Source organism: Schistocerca nitens, chromosome 5, assembly GCF_023898315.1.
Source record: "Schistocerca nitens isolate TAMUIC-IGC-003100 chromosome 5, iqSchNite1.1, whole genome shotgun sequence".
Lineage (NCBI taxonomy): Eukaryota > Metazoa > Arthropoda > Insecta > Orthoptera > Acrididae > Schistocerca > Schistocerca nitens.
The window spans coordinates 425821881-425840364 of NC_064618.1; the positions used below are offsets into that span (position 1 = coordinate 425821881).

Sequence of the window (18484 nt, forward strand, 5' to 3'; positions counted from 1 at the left end):
ACCTACGTTTCTAGCATTTGTAGACTTAGAGAAAGCTTTTGACAACGTTAACTGGAATATTCTCTTTCAAATTCTGAAGGTGGTAGGGGTAAAATACAAGGAGCGAAAGGCTATTTACAATTTGTACAGAAACCAGATGGCAGTTATAAGAGTCGAGGGGCATGAAAGGGAAGCAGTGGTTGGGAAAGGGGTGAGACAGGGATGTAGCCTCTCCCCGATGTTATTCAATCTGTATATTGAGCAAGCAGTAAAGGAAACAAAAGAATAATTCGGAGTAGGTATTAAAATTCATGGAGAAGAAGTAAAAACTTTGAGGTTCGCCGATGACATTGTAATTCTGTCAGAGACAGCAAAGGACTTGGAAGAGCAGTTGAACGGAATGGGCAGTGTCTTGAAAGGAGGATATAAGATGAACATCAACAAAAGCAAACCGAGGATAATGGAATGTAGTCAAATTAAATCGGGTGATGCTGAGGGGATTAGATTAGGAAATGAGACACTTAAAGTAGTAAAGGAGTTTTGCTATTTAGGGAGTAAAATAACTGATGATGGTCGAAGTGGAGAGGATATAAAATGTTGACTGGCAATGGCAAGGAAATCGTTTCTGAAGAAGAGAAATTTGTTAACATCTAGTATAGATTTAAGTGTCAGGAAGTCGTTTCTGAAAGTATTTGTATGGAGTGTAGCCATGTATGGAAGTGAAACATGGACGATAACCAGTTTGGACACGAAGAGAATAGAAGCTTTCGAAATGTGGTGCTACAGAAGAATGCTGAAGATAAGGTGGGTAGATCACATAACTAATGAGGAGGTATTGAATAGGACTGGGGAGAAGAGAAGTTTGTGGCACAACTTGACCAGAAGAAGGGATCGGTTGGTTCGACATGTTTTGAGGCATCAAGGGATCACAAATTTAGCATTGGAGGGCAGCTTGGAGGGTAAAAATCGTAGAGGGAGACCAAGAGATCAATACACTAAGCAGATTCAGAAGGATGTAGGTTGCAGTAGGTACTGGGAGATGAAGAAGCTTGCACAGGATAGAGTAGCATGGAGAGCTGCATCAAACCAGTCTCAGGACTGAGGACCACAACAACAACATAATGAAGAATGTTTCGTAATTAGGTATTTTAGTCCATAAAATCAAACCACGTGTACAAAGTATATTTTCATAACGGGTCCGTATTTTGGTATAAATCTTGCATCTAACATCATTAAACAATCCCCTAAGAATAAATGGTAATTATCTCTCAGCTGCCGACAGGTGTTGCTGATATACCTCGATGGAGACAGCTGAAAATGTATGCTCCGACCATGACTCGAACCCAGGATCTCCTCCTTACATGGCAGACGCTCTGTCCATCTGAGCCACCGAGGACACAGATGAACAGCGCGACTGCAGGGACTTATCCCTTGCACGCTTCCCGTGAGACCCACATTCCCAACTGTCCACAATCTACATACGTTATGTACCTAATAGATATTTTTCCATCCACTCATTACTCGCGCACACTAAGGTGACGATGCCCGTAAGAGTTCAGGCTACCTGTGCGCATTCCCACAGGCGAAGGTCAATGACTGGGCAGCCTTTAACTATTTATATGACGCTAGTAACTCTGATCGAAAGAAGAGATACCATTGATGACCACACAGCTTCTCTAGGATAAATGATAATTAATTGAAATCCTCAGCTGACAACAGGCGTTGTTGATATACCTCGATGGACACAGCTGAAAATGTGTGCCCCAACCGGGACTCGAACCCGGGATCTCCTGCTTACATAGCAGACGCTCTATCAATCTGAGGCACCTGTCAGCAGCTGAGGGTTTTAATTAATTATCATTTATTCTAGAGAAGCTACGCGGTCATCCATGGCATCTGTTCTTTCGAGAACAGTTACTATCTTCATTTAAATAGTTAAAGGCTACCCAGCCATTGACCTTCGCCTGTGCGAATGCGCACAGGTTGCCCGACCTTTTACGGGAATCGTCACCTTAGTGTGTGCGGAGTAATGAGTGGATAGGCAAATATCTATATGTACATTACGTATGTAGATTGGGGACAGCTGGGAATGTGGGTCTCACGGGAAGCGTGCAAGAGATAAGTTCCTATTCATCTGCGCCCTCGGTGGCTCAGATAGACGCCGGCACGGTAGCTCAGCGCGTTCGGGTAGAGGGTTAGCTGTCCCCTGTAGTAAAAAAACTGAACAACGAACTTTAACGGGTGTGTTACGACATCCGCCCCGAGCAGATGCAATGAACAGTAGCGAACAAACACGAGATTAAAATAAAAAAAATAAAAATAAAAAAAAATAATTTAAAAAAGGTGGAAGGAGCGTCTACCATGTAAGCAGATCACGGTTCGAGTCCCAGTCGGTGCACACATTTTCAGCTGTCCCCATCAAGGTATATCAACAACACCTGTGGGCAGCTTTCGAGAACAGTTACTATCTTCATATAAACCTCTAAGAGCATTACCATATAGAGAAAAATATTGCTTCCTCCAGAAAAATTCAGCTCTGAAAGCGTTAAACCACCTTTCTCAGTGACGTGTAAGTCGTTTCGTAAGTTTTCAAACGTTGGAAGGAATCATCCTTTATGAAGACTTTGTTCTTACGTTTGAAATTTCTGATGATGGGCAGAACTCAATAAACCACTATTAAACAAAAAAGTGAATAGCTATTTTAGCAATCAATTTAGCTGTAGATAAAGGTGTATTACTTCTAAATTATGTCGCTCAAATAATGTGGAATAAGCACTTTTTTCTGCCCACGAATACTGTTGAAGATACGCTTAAGTCCGAAACATATTTAGTTCCGAAATTTGAAGAAAAGAAAGTGTCTGGTGGCTGCCAAGCATGTCTCTACCCAAACATTTAGATACGATCTTGTTACAAACGAGATTCGTACTGCAACAGAAATCTCAGTACAAGGCAATATACTACGAAAGAGACTGCAAGACGTTAACGAGGCCAGTCTGGCACAGAAGCAAGAAAAAAAAAGAACGTCTTAAGGGTGGAGTAAACCTTCCGCCGCCTACACCCGCAGACGTCGCAAATGAAGGCAATTTCCGCTCCCCGCGGAATCGAACGGTGACGGAGTCGCAGAAATGGTCTGCGCTGACAATAAAAGGCGCGTTGACACACAGACGCGGAGAGCTCGCCCTCCTTGTGCGGCAACCCGCGCTGGGGGCAAATTAATATCACGCCTGTAGCCGCCAGGTCTGTTCGGACTGTGGCGCGACCGCGGCCGGCTGGGCCAGCAGCTTTAATAAATGTTGCAACGGGCACTGGAACCGCAGCCTCACGCCTCATCATTTAATATTTAATTGGGCGCACCCAAGAGCCTGCTTGTTCCGTGTGCGCGCCAGGTGTAATTTCGAATAGATAGCGTCACCTGCAAATGCGCGCCTACCGTAACGGGCTTAGTGGTTCTGGGGTAGCAAGTGGCCGCTTTGTGGGGGAGCAGAGAACATCACCGGGTAGGGAGCTGACGGAGGAAGGGAAAATTTCTCTCTCTCTCTCTCTCTCTCTCTCACACACACACACACACACACACACATATACATACACACACACACAATCAGAGAGAGAGGGGAGAGAGAGAGAGAGAGAGAGAGCCTACGTGGCTACAATGCCCCCACGTGCGCACTAATTGCCACGGTACAGGCCTGTTTATTTTTACACTAATTGGGAATAAATTATTGCGGAACTGCGTTTAAGTATGTTTGTGGAGCTGGTGTTTTTGCAGTCCCAGCGCACCACTTCCACCAGAAAATTATCGCCCTCCCCCCGTCGTCTAAACGAGCTCTTGACTATCACGTTTAGAGCGCTCAGCAGAACTTGATGGCATCAAAGTGCAGTCTAATTGGCGCTCTCGGACCCTTTCTGCATTTCCAGACATGACTCCTATACCTGTGTAATTACTGTGAGGATTATCTTCTCGCAATAGTTATATTTTGAATGCTATTACGATTACTCATCATGTGATTCTAGATATTTAAACTTGCACTAGCTGCAAAGAAAAGAAGGAATAAAATGAATGTTTCACAGCGGGTAAATCTCCAGACAAAGTGGTGCACCTGTCAAATAAAAGTTATAAGAAATATATAGGAAATATCAGCCTGCTTGCCTGTTCTCAATATTATAAAAAATAATGTTACCAGATTGTCAGAGTAAGGGATTACCTAAATAACGAATAGCAGCTCGTTTCCTAGTTAGTCTAAGTACAGAATCAGCCGTAATAGGTTCTACAGACGTGGCAGTTTGTGTTGTAGGTATTCATGACCGTAGCAGACACCAGATGTTAATCGTTTCAAGGCTTTGGATGTTGGTGAAGAAAAAGCTATGCTATAAAAGACAGAAACAATAGACGTCAAAGCAGTATAACTGATTCTTATTGTATGTGGAATACAAAGTACAAAGGACAGAGATAGAAATGGCATAAATATATAGAAATACGTGCAGCAACATTTATGAGGTCTAAATTGTATTAAGTGTAGGAACAATACTGTATTTAATAAACACGATCACCTTCCTAGACAACGTCAAGCAACGGATGGAAATTAACTTGTTGACAAGACCGTAATTAACACACAAAATTACAGACCTCCCGGCAGAGACAGAAAATGAAACTTCCAAATTATTTTACAGTTGCTAAATGAGCAATGTGCGAAAATAGACATAAGATATCGGTAATGAACAGCATAAAGTTCGTTTCAGTAACCTAAAATACTGCTGTTAAGTTTACATGCTAATCTCGTAGGTTGAGTAACAGACATACATTTTAAGAACGGATATTGTGTCAGTAGAACTGGATGAACATACAAATTTGGATTAAGTGAAAGGTTATCACTATGATAAGTCATTACAATCCTGCTTAGTTTGTTAGAGTCACAGCTTCCTAATTATATGACATCGTTAACAAAGAAATAATATTTGGGAACTAACAGATCACTGTGTGTGTACGTCTAACACATATATTGAGATGATAATTAAATAGACACCCTAGCTGCAAACAGGCGTTGATATACTTCACTGGGGACATGTTGAAAATGTGTGCCCCGACCGGGACTCGAACCCGGGATCTCCTGCTTACGTGGCAGACGCTCTATCCATCTGAGCCACCGAGGGCACAGAGGATAGTGCGTCTGCAGGGACTTATCCCTTGCACGCTCCCCGTGAGATCCACATTCCCAACATGTCCACACCACTACATTCGTAGTGCGCCTAATACCCTGCAGACGCACTATCCTCTGTGCCCTCGGTGGCTCAGATGGATAGAGCGTCTGCCATGTAAGCAGGAGATCCCGGGTTCGAGTACCGGTCGGGGCACACATTTTCAACATGTCCCCAGTGAAGTATATCAACGCCTATTTACAGCTAGGGTGTCTATTTAATTATCATTTCATTTCTAGCAAAGCTGCATGGTCATCCACGGTATGTGTTCTTTCGGGAACAGATACTACCGTCATATATACATACATTGAGCTGATGAGTATGTGCTATATAAAATGTGATGTGATATTCGTGCTTATTTCTTATAGTTTTATTAGATACATTGTCTACAGTTAATAGGAATATACTATAGAGTACATATAAATGATTAGTAAGTATACTTATGGATACTCATACACGTACATGCATGAATAACTTAAGTTGAAATCAGACCTTATGATCCCAAGATGAATAAATTTCTGTCGAACCTACTACTACCTCCGCACCTCATCCTACTACAGCTACAGCCACTACCTTTATGGGTAAATAGCTAAAGCTGTTAGCTCTCCAGCAGTACCTGCATCTTGATATAACCATTTTAATGTTATATTTGCATGTATTCCAATTCAGTAAAATTAACAGCAATTTAGTGTGGCTCACACAACTGCAAATCGAGTTTGCAAGTTTATTCTTCTATTTGGGACGGGTTGCAATGCCATTTGTCAATATTCAACTGAATAACAAAGTGTGAAATTAAGTGACATTATGTAACTATCAGATATAATTCCTTGCCACTTGATTTTGGATTATAATGAATAAACCTGCGACTTACGACTTGGTCTAGATACGGGTCCGCTCTTGCGACTCTGCGTTCGCTCCCGCACACCTTATTCACATAACGTGGTCGAATTTCGAGTAGCTTCTGTACTACGGACTCCGACTGGTCGAACATACCGTAAGGCTGTTTGTATTGTGCATGTTTACTGTGCTCAATTCTTAGCGCTGTGGATCTGTTTCGTTTGTTACAATTGATGACCCGACTTCACTTTGTCATATATACTACCCTCCACAAGTCTGGAAACACCTAGTAAATATAGACAATGGAAAGGAAATACAGTATAAAAATACATTTTGCAGTTTTCCAAATGTTTATTAAGCTCAAATAATACACAGGAAGATGCAACAATTAAATTTTCGATCCCCCAAAATAGCCAACCTTTGCTTTCATCACTGCCTTGCACACTCTCGGCATGCGCTGCGTCAGTTTTTCCAAGGTTTCAGTTGGAATTAATCTCCATTCTTGCTGCACGACCTCCCATAATTGTGACCCTCTCATGATTTCCCGTTTTCGGATCCTCCTGTCCAATTCATCCCACAGCTCCTCGATTGGGTTACAACCAGGGGATTGAGGCGGCCATTCCATGTTTTTCCATATTTTACGAACCTCTAGAGACTTCACATAGTTCTGACACAAGCGAGACGTATGTTTCGGGTCGTTGCCTTGCTACAAGACAAACGCTTTCCCAATCAGACGCAAACCAGATGTCTTAGCATGTCGCTGGATAATGGCATGATAATCCTTTTGGTTAAGTTTTCCACCTATTTTCACCAAACCTCCGACTTTATTCCGTCCAAAGGGTCTCCATACCATCACAGAAGCCCTTCCATGTTTTACAGTTGGAAATAGGCACTGGGGATTCAAGCGTTCATGGGGTAAACGGCGTACAAATTGACGGCGTTTACTTCCAAATGTTTCGAACTTGGATTCATCAGTGAATTAGACTCTTTCCCAATGTTGGTGTGTCTTAGCCCACTGAAGGCTTTTCTTCTTGTTAACAGAGCGCAACAGTGGTTTCCTTGTTGCTATATAACCTCGGAGGTTGTTGTCTGCCAGGCGTCGTCTCACTGCAGACTCAGTCAGCGGTGTATCACTAGTTGGATTCAGTTCAGCAGTCATTTCACGGACAGTTTTTAAACTGTTACGTTTATTGGTCACTACCGAATAATTTTCATGGCGTTCTGGTGTTTTCCTGGGTGCTCCCGAGCGAGGAGGAGGATCTCCATAAGAACCTGTTTCTCGATGCCGGTGTATGGTTTTGACAACTCCGCTGATGGAAATCATCAGTTTCTTTGCTATTTGTCGGACACTATTGCCTTCTTGGTGCAAAGTTATTATGACTACGCGTGATTCATAAGGAATCTGGCACTTTGAGGCCATTTTCAATTACTTTCAAATGGTTGAAATGGCTCTGAGTACTACGGTACTTAACATCTGAGGTCATCAATCCCCTAGAACATAGAACTACGTAAACCTAACTAACCTAAAGACATAACACACGTCCAGGGCCGAAGCAGGATTCGAACCTACGACCGTAGCGATCGCGCGGTTCGAGACTGAAGTGCCTAAAACCGCTCGGCCACACCGGCCGGCTTCAATTACTTTCACGGCGTGTTACACCTTTATGGGAACGTAACTACAAGTGAACAGAAATCTAAACATTGTACCTGTACGTAGCCATTCGGTCTACTCGCGCCACATGGCGTGTTTAGTAGAACTGCTTGGACAGATAAAGTCGGTTTACATAAAACGGAGCAGTACTAGTATGTTCCAATATGTATGTATATGTACAATAATTAAGTGTACAATACTGTACGTGTCATTATTAACTGTTAATTAAGCTTGCTATTCCATATTCTAACCAATAACTCACATAGAGCACTTCCATCTTGCTTCGTTGTAATACGAAATATGGTGTTTCCAAACTTATGGAGAGGGTTGAATGAAAAGTTATGCCTCCAATTCGTTTTGGATGGGAATATTTTAATAAACCATACGCAGAAATAACCCTTAGAATGTGAGTTTTTATTACCAATATTAACTTTTCCACATAATCACCAGCCAATTGGATACATTTCTGTCAACGATGAACAAGTTTTCTGAAGTCGTCACGGAAGAAGTCGACACACTGTTTTCGCAACCACAGTCTCACAATTCTCTCAACGTCTTCATCAGAAGCCTAATAATGTCCCAGCAGATCGTCTTTCATTATCATCAACAGATGGAAGTCACATGGTGCTATATCTGGACTGTATGGAGAATGCCGTACGGTGGTCAGATTCAGTCTGTGAAGTTCTGCTGTGGTGGCACGTGAAGTGTGTGGTTTGGCACTGTCATGTTGCAGGAAAATTTCCCTTTTACTTTCGGAATCTTGTTAGACATTGTTTCAGTGTTCGCAGCATTGTGATGTAAAGCTCTGAATTTATTGTTGTTCCACGATGAAGGAAATCAACATGGATAACATCGTCTGCGTACGAGAACACGGTGGCCATGATTTTTCCAGCTTACTGCTGCGTCTTGAATTTCTTTTTCTGGGACGAGTATTTATGTCTATACTCCATAGACTGACATTTCGTCTCCGGCTCGTAATGGTGTACCTACATTTCGTCTCCTGTCACAATTGAATGGAGAAAGGCGTCACATTCATTCTCGTAACGCGCGAGGAGTTCCTGGCCAATATCAAGTCTGTGCGCTTTCATTCCAGGAGTCGGCATCTGGGGTACCCCTTCCGATAGCCAAGCAAAGTGGTAATGTGTCCCACACGTTCTTTTGATATGGTGATTGTGCTTGCAATTTCTCTCTGACTGATACGACGATCGTCCTGAATCAGTCTGTCAACAAATGGCTCTGAGCACTATGGGACAACTTCTGAGGTCATCAGTCCCCTAGAACTTAGAATTAATTAAACTTAACTAACCGAAGGACATCACACACATCCATGCGCTAGGCAGGGGTCGCACGGTTCCAGACTGTAGCGCCTAGAACCGCTCGGCCACCCCGGCCGGCAGTCTGTCAACATTTTGCTTGTGAAAGTCGGTGGTTGCTGTCACAGGACGTCCAAATCTTTGTCAGGCAGGTCAGTTGTTCCCACCTCAACGTCTTTAAACTTACTCGCCCAACGACGCATAGTACTCACATCAATATAATAACCATAAGCTGCTTTGATTCTCTGATGAATCACCTTTGGGATGACACCTTCTGCTGTCAAGAATTCGATGACTGCACATTGCTTAAATCGCACTGACCGACCGTCTGCTCAGGTTTCCATACTTTACACAGTAACAACACAACCGTTCAATGCTAAGGCTTCCCGCCAACTGGAGCTGTAGAGCAGAGGCTACGGAACAAGCCAGTACCTGCCGCATACCACTGCTGGCAACTGTTGAAGAGTCACGAAGGTCAAGGCATTACTTTTCAGTGAACCCTCGTACATGTAAAAAGGAAGAGCTTCAAATGTGTAATGGGGGTAGTAATATGGAATACTATGGTTTGTCGCCTTGTAAGTACTGTACTTTCGTGAGAGGCTTGAAAACTGCGTTCACCAACTTTAGACTGTTTTGGGATGGATTCACACTACAGTTGGCAACTATTGCGTGTGAGTGAAGCTGTTCTGAGGAACTCACTAAGAGGGATAATTGTTGCAGGTTGTGGTTTTCAGTTTCATTCTTGTCGTAATACATAAATTATTAATATGTTTGGTAAAGAGACGTTTAGGTGATACATTAAGTCGTAAAATGGCGTGTTTGTTGCATATTTAAATCTAATTTTCGACTTTTTTGTTTTTCTGAATTTCAAGATGCCTGTGTCACTAATATGGAATACTAGTATTCCATACTTATACCCGATTACACCATATTTGTGCCATACTTTTACAACCGGTTTTACTTGTGGGAATTGGTTCAGAAATGACTTCACGTGCTCTAAAGCAGTGGGATGCGTCTGCTGTCCAAATAGCAATTAAAAATGTAAGAGAAAAAAATGGACCACTCTAGAAATCTGTATGTTATAAATTTATCACGCGAAACTATGTAAAAACTTTGTGTCTACCTCCTCATGCCTCCCACAGGATGCAACCGTTGGACAGAACTTTCATAAGTCCTTAAGAGGCCTGTTATTCTGAGTACATACTCTCATGCATGAGGGAAAATGCACTTCCAGTAACAGACATGGACATTATCGAATTGATTGGGAAAGCCTACCTCAACTGCCAGACAGGAGAGATAGCAGTCAACGGATTTAAGTTGCCAGGAATGTACCCGTTAAACCCTCATATTCTTAAGGATGCAGATTTCATTCTCAGCAATGAAGGAATCATTGAGGACTTGACAAAGAAGCAGAAGCCACCAAAGCCTAGGAACCAAGAATCATCACGTTCTGAGGATGATGTTTTTAGTGTGAGAGTTCAAATGCCTCTGAGCACTATGGGACCTAATATCTGAGGTCATCAGTCCCCTAGACTTAGAATTACTTAAACCTAACTAACCTAGGACATCACACACATCCATGCCCGAGGCAGGATTCGAACCAGCGAGCGTAGCAGCAGCGAGGTTCCGGACTGAAGCGCCTAGAACCGCTCGACCACAAATGGCCGACCAGTGTGAGAGATGGTATGATCACCCTCAGTAACGTTTTGGACAGCTGTGTGCCCACTAAAGAATATGGCAGTTGTTTATTTCGCTCAGGTAAATTTTCGTAGGACGAGGCAGGGGAAGAACGGGTAATGTGTCTAATGCGCAATCTGTGAGCGCAACCCCATATTTCTTGTGATTTTTTATTGTGTTATGTTTTATAGTGTTTTCTTTGATAGTGACTTATTAGACCTTCCATTTTTTATTTTAACTTTTAACAAACATGAAACGAATGGACTGTTACCTATTTGTACCACATAATCTGAAGTATCAAAAATGTCAATCATGGTGTTAAGCCTAATTTAGAAATGTTCCTAACGTAGTATGAATTCGAAAACATAGGAAGCATTAAAATGTATCCCAAAGTATTGTGTTCGCTTAATGTGAAAAAATGAAACATTTATGTACGAAAAACAAAATGGTATTCCACATTTGTACCACTTTCACTATATATATATTTTTTAAGCCACCACACTGCCTACTCGTTTGATTCTATTTTGCATTTCTTACGTTCCCCTATTTCTATTTTCGCGTGTCTGCTCTTGTAGCTTGTCCCACATTAATTTCTTTGTGTTCCAACAACTTACACTTGTAATGTTCATTCTGTCGACAGTAGAACATCGATACGATGTCTCAGTTTCCATCACTCTTTATTTGATAACTGTTTTTCTTATTCATTATTCTCTTATTTTCTTTAATTTCTATTTAATGCTGGCTTCTTTTGTCCACCTTATTAGCCATTTTGTCCTTCTGTCTCCAGTTTCAGGTGAAAGAGGCAGCTGTAAATTTTGGATTGAGTACAGCGTCCATGTAGATCTGCTGCAACTTTATTGCTACGATGTTTATAGAATAAGTAAATATGAGAAAGAAAGGAGTGTGAAAATAACCACATTGTGAGTATATAGGTAATTTTACAATAACGCACTTAAGCAGAGAGAATTGAGTCCAAAGATTCAAGTGACAGACAATGAAAGTTAATGATTCATTCTGATGTTTAGTAATTCACCGTATACTGCATAGCTTGCAGTTAGAGTACATGTATATTTAATGTAATTCATAATTTATGTCAATCATCCAGAGACACTCTATATTTTCGTTTAAATAACACGTTTTACTTAGACGTGCGTTGCGTCGAAACGGTAAACCTTAAAAATGGGATTTCTTGCCGGAATCAACTTAGCTGAGCGTGTACTGAGATTAAGACTTTCAGTAGCTAGACCATTTCTCGTTTCACTGCACGGTCATGCTCGATTTATGGCGTCTAGGTCACTCCTCCTCAAATGCTGCAACGCCCCAGTATACGACAGCATTTAATTTCTTTGAGGTTTCTCAAGGAAATCGATCCTATTTCCATTACAAAACTTGAAGTACGAAGGAGAGGCATGACCAGAAATACCTTAGATTTGGCAATGTACTATGAATCTTTCTTATTAATATTCGATTTCCTCAATTTATCGCGAACATTGCGACATATCTACGTAATTACTGCTGCCAACTTTGTTGTACTGTGTGTAGATACGTTTAAATAACTGAAGGACTATTGCTGACTGAGACTAGCATTTAACTTTGATGGTTAAGTGTTGCAAATCGACTCGTATCAAAATGAACAGTGTGCTTGTAACTAGCATAAATTTTCGGATTTTTTGGCTTATGTCAGCTCTGAAATTGGCGCCTTACGAGCTATGAGCACTTGTTCGTTACTGTGAAAATGTAATCTGCTTGCCATTGTATACGACATGCACCTGTGTGACGTCTCTAAAGGAGATGCTCAATACGGTATCCATTCACAGTAACGTTTACTTCTGTTTAACGTCTTAGTAAATCACGCACTCTCTGAAAAAATTCGAAGTTGGTCACGGACGCGCTGCCAAGCACTGATGATGTGTTTCTCCAGTGTTCGAACATCATTGATGTCGCTAGCGTACACCATTGGTTTAAAGTGTCGGAGGAACGCGTTGGGCCGGCCGGGGTGGCCGAGCGGCTATAGGCGCTACAGTCTGGAACCGCGCGACCGCTAGTAGTTCTAGGGGACTGATGACCTCAGAAGTTAAGTCCCATAGTGCTCAGAGCCATTTGAAACATTTTTTGAACGAGTTTGTCAACGAACTGAACCTCCCCTAACAATCCACTGACTTTTAAATGGCTGTGTCAGGTGTGCTCGGAAATTTCTGTTGAAATGGCTGCTACTTCATCATTCAGGAACCAATATTTGCCGTTGTTGGGGTAGTATTCTCCCTAGCAAGATAGCCAATCAATTGTCAGGAACTGACGAAATCTAGTACATGTCGTCCTGTTTGGTACTATGTAAGGTCCTTTTAGTTTATCGCCAGTATTTCCTGTCCATTAATTTATTGAAAATCGGTGCTGATGCCTTGCTTTTTCAACTGCATCAGGATTTGTATCTGTCCACACATGTTGGTTATGAAAATTGACAGTCCTATCTCGCGCGATACTAGCCTCGTTTGTGAAAAGCATATTTATTTTAAAAGTGGTTATTCACAACATCTTTGCAGCAGCCTTTGGCAGAACTGCATTATGGCAGGCTGTTCTTGCAAACCACTAGGACACGCTGTATGTGCTATGGGTAAAATAACTGTTCATTCAAGATCGCCCAAACTAAAGAATGATTCAATCGATAGATGTTGAAATTCTATGTACGCTAGTTTCAGGAACTTCTACTCTTTGGGAAGCTGATGGTACACATTTATCTGGATATTTTTATCTTTCAGCACACGGGCTCGACTTTCGCTTCCATTCGACAGAACATTACAGAACAACATGTTTCCATTTCCCGTGGAACAGACCAGTGGGGCGAGAGGGAGGAAATAGAATGTGTTGGAAGTAGAATGGAAGGAGATGCTCTTTCATGGGGAATGAGAGCGGGCGAATCATTTCAAATGTATGACGTATTTATTAAAAATTATTGGACAAGTAGTGATCTAACAGTACTCAACGCGATGTTAGAAACAGCGAAATTTCTTAGGCAGTGGGCATGATAGCGATAAAGATTAGTTTCAAAGTTTCTGCGAGAAGAACTTGTATTCAGATAAACACCTTAGTGAGGAAGGCCTTATTGCTGTAGTTTTGGTAAAACTACCAGTGAATGTTCCGCAAATATTTATAGCAATAACGAAAAAGAAAACAGAAGGTATTTCACAAGCCTTCAGTCAGTTGGTTCCAATTTCAGGGGAGGAAACATCATGCAATGGCTGGAGAGGAGTTAATTGTAGGCCGAGAGAGAGTGGTAACTGGAGGTAATAAACCAGAAACCGTAATGAGCAGAGGGAAGATAACAGAAATCAGGATGGGAGAGACGATGCGAGGCATGGTAACGGGTTCAACGGAGGAGGTAATAATAACCACAGTAATATATCAAGAACAAAACGAGCGACGTAATGATGACAGGACAGGAACCATAAAAGGGGAAACTGGGAAAGGAAAAACTAGAAATGTGTTCTTGTGAGGTCCAAACACAAACTCAGATAAGTGACAGACCATTGACTATGAAGAGGTTGATAAGGGAAAGTTCTGGAGATATTAGGGAAGTTCTTTTTGAAGAAGATGCAATAGGTAGTAACGAGGAATACCAACCAGTCGTAGATGGGGAATTTAACGGAATTAAAGCAACTGCTGTCATTTACACTGGTAGATATTTATGCACTGTAGCAGAGGCGTTCTGTAAACAAGTAAGAGGTGGAAGTGGGGTACCAAATTACTGTTACAAGGAGTTCTAGTTACAGGTGCAGTAGGACGAAAAATACAGAATATCGTATGTTATTACAGGTAAATTTTCAAGGAAGTGTTTGGTGGTTAGAGTGAACGACCAAGATCAAGAACGAATGCTCGGATTAGACGGGGTGTAGTCTTTCGTCAATCCTATTCAATTTGTACATCGAAGGAGCAATGATGGAAATAAATGAAAGGTTCAGGAGTGGGATTCAAATTCAGGGTTAAAGGGTATTGATTATACGATTCGCTAATGACAGTGTTATCCAGAGTGGAAATGAAGAAGAATTACATGATCTCCTGAATGAAATGAGCAGTCTAATGAGTACAGAATATGGACTGAGAGCAAATCGAAAAAATACAAATGTAACGAGAGGTAGCAGAATTGAGAACAGCGAGAAACCTAACATCAGGATCTCACTGCATTCGAAGAGTTAGCAAAGCGTAAACCGAAGTCTTTGTTGAAGGTTGCTAGATATCATCAATGGTTTGTGTCGGATATAATGAGAGACTTCTGATAAGCATTAAATTTGTAGAAGTGAATGGAATAACTTCGGTTTCATTACTATTTTTAGTATTATACAACATGGTACATGTACAGGAACTTTTTCAAACTGAAGCATAAAATGACACTGCTAGGCTTCTTTAGGGGAGGAAAACAATATTTGCCTGTGCTACTCTGGCTCATACGGTCGTCGAGACGTCCGTCATCCATAATTTTGCTTTCAAATTAGGATAATCTTTTAACATCGTCTGCAACATGATACCTAGTTTCGAAGCTCACTCTGCCTCTAATCCCATTTTTGATGATCTTTAACACTCCTGTCTGCTTATGTTCTCTCTTGATCCGTATCCTGTCCTCGATAGACTGTTAATCTCAGTCTACTAGAACTTCTGTAATTTTTCTGTTTTCACAGAGGCAGCAACGTAATCAGTGAATAATATCATCAATGACTTCTGACCATTAATTTTGATCCAAATTCTGAAGATAATTTGCTCCTTTGTTGTTCAGGGTAAACAGCGGAAGAGGAATGCATCCCTGCTTTACAGCCTTTTAAATAGAACACTTGCGTCTACGCTATCTATCCTTTCCGTTCCCCATTTGATTCTGATGTTTCTGTTGTTGTGGTCTTCGGTCAGAAGACTGATTTGAAGCAGATTTTCATGTCAATCAGTACTGTGGAGGTTTCTCCATCTTTGAGTAACTCCAGCAACCTACATCCATTTGAACATGCTCACTATATTCAAGCCTAGGTCTCACTTTAAAAATTGCCCCCGCCCCCCCCCCCCCTTTTACTTACTTCCATTACGAAATTGGAATTTACTTTATGTCTCAGGATGCTTCCTAACAACTGATCCTTTTAGTCAAGTTGCGTCATAAGTATCTTTTATCCACAGTTCGATTCAATACCTCCTCGCTAGTTACTTGACCCATCCATCTAATCTTCAGAAATCTTCTATAGCACCACCATTTCTATCTTGTCGTCTGAACTGCTGAACTGCCTATCTTCCTCGTTTGACTTTCATACATTCCAGACAAATACCTTCGAAATAGTCCTTCTAACACTTTAATATATTTTAGAGGTTAACTAACATCTCTTTTTCAGGAATGCTTTTCATGTTATGTTAGTCAGTATGTTAGATCTTCCATACCCCGTCATCTTATTTCGCTGACCGAACAGCAAAACAAGTCTGCTATCTGTAGCGTCTCACTCCGTAAAATAGCTCCCTCAGTATCGCCTGTTTTAATTGGATGTGTTTTGCTTTTGTTGATGTTCACCTTTCATCCTCCTTTCAAGACTATCCACTCTGCTCAACTGATTTTGTTCATATTATCAATCATTCGTCGTTAGCTATAAGGAGGGTCTAAATTTTTCGGATAACTTGAAACAATTTGTACAACTTTATATTTAAAACGCTTTTCCCAAGTCGACAAATCCGATGATAATGTATTGCTTTTTATGTGCGGCTAGAACTGTTAATCGTTACATTATTACTTCATCTCTGTTACCTGTCATTTTATGCAGCTTATACTCAATACCATCACGCTAAGCCTAATAGGCTTATGGTATGTACAGATGTAATCACACCATTGTCCTGTTTAACACCAACAACGGTGTTCCTATTTCATTTACACAAACTGGGGCAGCTTCCCTAACATAGGTGAATTCACTACGTATGTCAATGGCAGGATACTTATTAGCTACCATAAAACAGGATAGAACATGTCATTTAAAGCTTTCAGATTTGCTGCAGAGTGGTAGCACTGAAATCCTGCGACATTTCCTGATTGATGTCATACTCGTCACCTTCTAGCAAATTATTCAGGACTAAATCATGAGATACCTCCTAAAACCGTGTCATACCTCCTTCTGCATGGAGTGGTGCAGCAGACAGATGTGGTGTGGACTCAACAAGTGGTGGGAAGTGCCCTGCAGAAATAATGGGTCATGCATCCTCTATAGCCGTCCAAAATTGAGGAAGTGTTGCCTGTGAAGGTTTTTGTGCATGGACTGACTTTTCGATTATGTCCGACAAATGTTGGATGGGATTCATGTCCGGCTATATGGATGGTCAAATCATTCGCTCGAACTGTCCAGAAAGTTCTTCAAACCAGTCGCGAACAGCTGTGATCCAGTAGAATGGCGCATTGCCAGCCATAAAAATTCCATCGTTGTTTGGGAGCCTGAAGTTTGTGAATGGCTGCAAAAGATCGTTACGTAGCCGAACACAACCATTTCCAGTGAATGATCGGTTCCGGTGGACCAGAGGACACAGTCCGTACCATGTAAACACAGTCCACACCATTGTGGAGCAACAACGAGCTTGCACAGTGACTTGTTCATAAATTGGGCCCATGCCTTTGCGGGGTCTGCACCACACTCGAACTCTACCATCAGCTCTTACCGATGCAGGGACTCATCTGACCAGTCCACGGTTTTCCAGTCGTCTAGGGCCCAACCGAGATGGTCACGAGGCTAGGAGACGCGCTACAGGCGAGTCGTCCTGTTAGCAAAGGCACTCGCTATGGTCGTCTGCTTCCATATCCGATTAACGTTATATTCGCCGCAGTGTCCTAACGGATACGACAGTCGTATGTCGCACAGTGGTATCTGCAGTGATTTCACGGAGTGTTGCTTGGCAATTAGCACTGACAACTCCAAGCAAACGCTGCTGCTCACGGTCGATGAGTGATTGCCGTGTTGAGAGGTAATGCCTGAAATTTGGTATTCTCGGCGTACTATTGACACTGTGGCATTGTCTTCTACATTCTGTGTCATTCCGCGTCATTGGCAACAGTAGCATGACTAGTGCATAAGCTGGCGTTACGAACACATCACATACGATTGTGTGTGGAGTTGCACAGTGACCGATAAGAACGGGTTGTTGATAAATAATGTCGTACTGTGTTCAGCGATGAATCGCGGTTGTGCACAACCTCGACCGATCAAGCACGGCGTGTACGGCGATGACCTGGGGAGAGGTTTCATTATTGTAATGTTATGTCGAGAAACAACTCACGGTTTGCAATGTTTGAAGGAACTGTGAAGGAACCACCGTATGTGTTACTTCACATGTCACGGTACAGATGTGCTATTTTTGAAAGGACATTGTTAGTTCACACATGGCACGTGTCTTTATGAACTGTCCAGGTGATGTTGAGGCACTCCCGTTTCCAGCAAAGTCCCAGGTTCTCTTCCGACAGAACATGTGTGGAACCAGCTCTGACTGCTTCAAATGGCTCTGAGCACTATGCGACTTAAATGCTGAGGTCATCAGTCGCCTAGAACTTAGAACTAATTAAACCTAACTAACCTAAGGACATCACACACATCCATGCCCGAGGCAGGATTCGAACCTGCGACCGTAGCGGTCACTCGGCTCCAGACTGTAGCGCCTAGAACCGCATGGCCACTCCGGCCGGCTCAGCTCTGACTGCTCAGACCCTTCGGAAGCGAATCAGTGTATGCATCCACGCCAGAGAGGACGCAACGTCGTACCAACAAGTGGGTCAATACTACGAAGTGCTTAGTACATTTGACTCGATTAGTAATTACCGAAACATCACGTACGTTCTGAA

At 42.0% G+C, this 18484-nt stretch overlaps 1 protein-coding gene and 1 non-coding gene across 2 annotated transcripts in view; both read right to left on the reverse strand.

The window, feature by feature from the left end:
- Positions 1-18484, reverse strand: part of LOC126260504 (hemicentin-1-like) — a 1544736-nt gene that overhangs the window by 1125504 nt on the left and 400748 nt on the right. The window lies entirely within an intron of this gene.
- Trnat-cgu (transfer RNA threonine (anticodon CGU)) lies at positions 5054-5128 on the reverse strand. The gene has a single exon. It is a non-coding gene; the product is annotated as a tRNA-Thr (tRNA).